The sequence below is a fragment of the Populus nigra genome, chromosome 16, assembly GCF_951802175.1.
Source record: "Populus nigra chromosome 16, ddPopNigr1.1, whole genome shotgun sequence".
Taxonomy (NCBI): domain Eukaryota; kingdom Viridiplantae; phylum Streptophyta; class Magnoliopsida; order Malpighiales; family Salicaceae; genus Populus; species Populus nigra.
The window spans coordinates 6,589,413-6,595,412 of record NC_084867.1 but is presented as its reverse complement, the minus strand read 5'-3'; positions in this window follow the sequence as shown (position 1 = coordinate 6,595,412).

Below are 6,000 nucleotides of genomic sequence, written 5' to 3'. Positions count from 1 at the left end.
CCTTGAAAATATAAGACATGAGGCTACAAGTTATATGAATAAGAAAAGTCCAGTTGTGCCTGTAAGATAGTCAAACTCACTCATAAACAAACACTTGGACTGTTACTGTCTAATTGTTACTCTTTCGTTTTTGAACACTTACAGTCTGACCTCTCCTCAGATTTTTAACTATATCAGGTGTTATAAAACTCCGATTCAAGCAAGATTAGAGTCGTTGGAAAGCTAAGACATAAGGCTACAAGTTCAATGATTTTAGGAGAACCCAGTTATGCCTCTAAGATTGTCAAAATTGCTCATCAACAAACAATTGGACTGTTACTGTCCAACTATTACTGTCTGACCTCTCTTCAGGTTTTTAACTATATCTAGAGTTATAGAACTCCAATTGAAGAGAGATTAGACTCGTTTGAAAGCTAAGATATGAGGCTAAAAGTTCTGTGATTTAAGGAGAACCAAGTTCTGGCTCTAAGATAGTCAAAATTGCTCATCAACAAACACTTGGAATATTACTATCCAACTATTACTATCTGACCTCTCCTAAGATTTTTATTATATCTAGAGTTATAGAACTGCGATTCAAGCGAGATTAGTGTCCTTGAAAACCTAAGACTTGAGGCTACAAGTTATATGATTAAGCAAAGTCCAGTTGTGCCTCTAAGATAGTCAAAATCACTCATAAACAAACACTTGGACTGTTACTGTTCAACTGTTACTGCTTCGTTTTTAAACTCTTACTGTATGACCTCTCCTTAGATTTTTTAAGTATATTAGGTGTTATAGAACTCCAATTCAAGCAAGATTAGACTCGTTAGAAAGCTAAGACATGAGGCTATAAAGTCAATGATTTTAGGAGAACTAAGTTCTGCCTCTAAGATAGTCAAAATCCCTCATCAACAAACACTTGGATTGTTACTGTCCAACTATTATTGTCTGACCTCTCCTTAAATTTTTAACTATATCTAGAGTAATAGAAATCCGATTGAAGCGAGATTAGACTCATTGGAAAGCGAAGATATGAGGCTACAAGTTCATGATTTTAGGAGAACTCATTTCTGCCTCTAAGATAGTCAAATTCGCTCATCAACAAACACTTGGATTGTTACTGTCCAACTATTACTGTGTGACCTCTTCTCAGATTTTTAAGTATATCTTGAGTTATAGAACTCCGATTCAAGAGAGATTAGACTCATTTGGAAGCTAAGATATGAGGCTAAAAGTTCTATGATTTAACGAGAACCAAGTTCTGGCTCTAAGATAGTCAAAATCGCTTATCAACAAACACTTGGATTGTTCCTGTCCAACTCTTACTGTCTGACCTCTCCTTAGATTTTTAGCTATATCGGGTGTTATAGAACTCCGATTCATTCAAGATTAGACTCGTTGGAAAGCTAAAACATGAGGCTATAAGGTCAATGATTTTAGGAGAACCCATTTCTACCTCTAAGATAGTTAAAATCACTTATCGACAAACACTTGGACTGTTACTGTCCAACTATTACTGTCTGATCTCGTCTCAGATTTTTAACTATATCTAGAGTTATAGAACTCCAATTCAAGAGAGATTAAACTCGTTTGGAAGCTAAGACATGAGGCTAAAAGTTCTATGATTTAAGGAGACCCAAGTTCTGGCTCTAAGATAGTCAAAATCGCTCATCAACAAACACTTGGACTGTTCCTGTCCAACTATTACTGTCTGACCTCTTCTCAGATTTTTATCTATATCTTGAGTTATAGAATCTAATTCAAAAGAGATTAGACTCGTTTAAAAGTTAAGACATGATGCTAAAAGTTCTATAATTTAATGAGAACCAAGTTCTGACTCTAAAATAGTCAAAATCGCTTATCCACAAACATTTGGACTGTTACTGTCGAACTATTACTGTCTAACCTCTCAAATTTTTAACTATATCTGGAGTTATACAACTCCGATTCAAGCGAGATTAGACTAGTTGGAAAGCTAAGACATGAGGCTACAAGTTCAATGATTTAGGAGAACCCAATTCTGCCTTTAAGATAGTCAAAATTGCTCATCAACAAACACTTGGACTGTTACTGTCCAACTATTACTGTGTGACCTCTCCTTAGATTTTTACTGTATCTGGAGTTATAGAACTCTGATTCAAGCGAGATTAGTGTCCTTGGAAATCTAAGACATAAGGCTACAAGTTATATGATTAAGGAAAGCCCAGTTGTGGCTCTATGATAGTCAAAATCACTCATAAACAAACACTTGGACTGTTACTGTCTCGTTTTTGAACTTTTACTATCTGACCTCTCCTTAGATTTTTAACTATATTGAGTGTTATAGAACTCCAATTCATTCAATATTAGACTCATTGGAAAGCTAAGACATGAGCTTATAAGGTCAATGATTTTAGAAGAACCCAGTTCTGCCTCTAAGATAGTCAAATTCGCTCATCAACAAACACTTGGACTGTTACTGTCCAACTATTATTATCTAAGCTCTTCTCATATTTTTAACTATATCTAGAGTTGTAGAACTCTGATTCAAGAGAGATTAGACTCGTTTGAAAGCTAAGACATGAGGCTAAAAGTTCTATGATTTAAAGAGAACCAAGTTCTGACTCTAAGATAGTCAAAATCGCTCATCAACAAACATTTGGACTGTTACTGTCCAACTGTTACTGTCTTGTTTTTGAATTGTTACTATCTGACCTCTCCTCAGATTTTTAACTATATCAGGTGTAATAGAAATCTGATTCAAGCGAGATTAGACTCCTTGTAAAGCTAAGACATGAGGCTACCAGTTCAATGATTTTAAGAGAACCCAGTTTTGCCTCTAAGATAGTCAAAATCGCTCATCAACAAACACTTGGACTCCTACTGTGCAACTATTAATGTCTGACATCTCCTTGGATTTTTAACTATATCTAGAGTTATAGAACTCCGATTCAAGAGAGATTAGACTCGTTTGAAAGCTAAGACAGGAGGTTACAACTTCTATATTTAAAGAGAACCAAGTTTAGCATCTAAGATAGTCAAAATCGCTCATCAAGAAACACTTGGACTGTTACTGTCCAACTGTTACTGTCTTTTTTTTAAACTATTACTCTCTGACCTCTCCTCAGATTTTTAACTATATCTAGAGTTATATAACTTTGATTCAATCGAGATTAGACTCATTGGAAGGCTAAGACATGAGGCTATAAGTTCTATGATTTAAGGATAACCCAGTTCAGCCTCTAAGATAGTCAAAATCGCTCATCAACAAACACTTGGACTGTTACTGTGGAACTACTAGTCGATTTGGAATCCCTCGAGCCATGATAAGTAATGGTGGAACACATTTCTGCAACAAACCATTTGAGTCTTTGATGAAGAAATATGGAATCACACACAAATTTTCCACCCCTTATCACCCTCAGACAATTGGACAAGTAGAACTTGCTAATAAGGAGATCAAATAAATCTTGGAAAACACAGTGAACCCTAATCGAAAGGACTTGTCTTTAACACTTAATGATGCAATTTGGGCTTATCAAACTGCATTTAAAACATCATTAGGTATGTCACTTTATAGGTTGGTTTATGGAAAATCTTGTCACTTGCTTGTGGAAACTTGAACATAAAACTTATGGGGCTATCAAAACTTTCAATTCAAAACTTGATGATGCTGGCCAGCTGCGTAAGTTACAAATAAATGAGCTTGAGGAAATAAAAAATGATGCATATGATAATTGAAAAATTCATTTAGCAAGAACCAAAGAGTTTCATGACAATAGAATCTTGAGAAAAACATTTGATGCTGGTCAAAAAATTTTGCTTTATAATTCTCGAATCCATTTATTTCCTAGAAAGTTAAGATCAAGATGGAGCGGTCCATTTATTGTGAAACATGTGTATCCTTATGGGGCCTTTGATATTGAGAATCTGAAAAATAACAATGTCTTTAAGGTAAATGGACATCGTTTGAAAACTTACTTTGATAATTTTCCTAGTGAAGATGAGTGCATTGGTTTGGATGATCCTGTTTATAAAGATTGATTATTTTGTTTTTCTCACATTGTTTTTGTGTTTCTTTTTTGTGTGACTTTTGTTTTGCTAGTTGATTAGTACTTAAAAGTGCATTTTTATCAAGGTTTTATATCATCATTTTGCACTTGAAATATCAATAACTCCTTAACTAAAGCATGTTTTATAATAACAAGTTTGATACCATAAGATAACTTTAATTTATGGTAAATGTTCATCTTAAATGCAGGTCTATCACATAAATAAAAGGATTGATTGATGAGTTTAAGTACTGAAATTGAAAGGACAAAGAGAGGGCCAAACTTAGAAAAAAGATGTTGGTTCAGTCCAAACTAGAACCTTGTTCGGTCATCAGGTCATATCTAGAGCTGTAGATCTTGGATTTAGGTCTGCTTTATATGGATGGAAAGCTAAGACATGAGTCTAAAACTTTTATGGGAGTCTAAGATTTAAAAAGGCCATTTTCAAGTCCAAATTATAGAAACAATAGAGAAGTCTGAATCTGTCCTGCAGCCTAGACATTGTTTAGTGTTCAGCCCATATCTCAAGTTCTAGAAGTCCAAATGCACAGATTCTTTTTTTTTTGTTGGAAAGTTGAGACAATTTCCTAAAACTTTCATGAGTTAAGTCTGTTCAAATTCTGACGTTATCAATGACGTTTTGTTCAGACAAGAAGATAAGGATTATCACCAAGTCAAGATATGGTCACCCACTCAACAATTAGTCATCAAATCAATAGTTCCAAATTTTAGCCTATAAAAAGAGGCATTTGCCATGCATTTAGGCATCTTGGTTTTTTAGATCAAGATCATGTTCTTGCTCTCTCTTTATATTTTTGTAATGCTGAAAATTTGTTTATATTAATCTCTTGTTTATGCTTTTCATTTCATTTCCTTTACTTAGTTAACTTATATCTTATTTATGTTCTTATCTTGTTTATTTATGTTTCTCTTCTTCATTATGTTTAGCTAAGTTTATTATGTCAAGGTGAAAAGGTTACACTAATGGTGTAAGAATAAGTATAGTGTAAACTCAACATGAACTTTAATGTTTAATACTAACATGTTTTATATTTGTTATCTTATTCACTTTTAATACTTTGCTTGTTAAATGATTAATCTAGATTTATGTTGTATAACCCTTGGTACAACAAATACTTGGCACTTTCATAGCTCAAACCGTATGGTATAACCGACACCTGTACTATGAAAGGAACTTGATTTGTTATTAACATAAGTTATAATCATGAATACCTGACAACATTTACAAGTATTAGCATTATTCGAATAAGATAACTAATGTAATCATGTTAACAATTTATAATCCAATTGGAACCTCCTTTGTGTGTGGTTTCCAATTGAGTAATAAGAGTTTATATCATACTTGTTTGAAATACCATTAGTGGATCCTCTAACCTTGACAATTGTTTTTATCATTTTTTAATCCTTACATCAATATCACATCTGAAAGCTCTCTTTAACTTCTTCTTCTTATTGTTGTTGTTGTTATTTATAATTTATATAGTTAACCTGCCTGTGGTTCGACCCCGGTCTTGCCGTGTTATTTATTACTTCGACACTCCTGCACTTGGGAGAAGACATCAATCTTTTGGTCGTGTCAAAAACCACACACAAAGAAGGTTCCAATCGGATGATTTATCCTTCATAGTTCATTATAAATTTTTAATATGATCATATTAATTATCTTATTTTAGTAACACCATACTTTTAAAAATTATCAGGAATTCATGATGCTAACTTATGCCAAATCAAGTTCCTCTCATTGCAACGATGTCGTCGAAGACTATGAAAGATCAAGCATTTATTGTACCAAGTGTTATACAACACAAATCTAGATTAATCATTTAACAAGTAAGGTATTAAGAATTAGTAAGGTAAAAAGATAAGACATATTAATAACAAACTTTATTGTATATAAACATTGAAGTACATGTTGAGTTTATATTATACATATTCTAACACCATTAGTGAAAACTTTTCCCCTTGA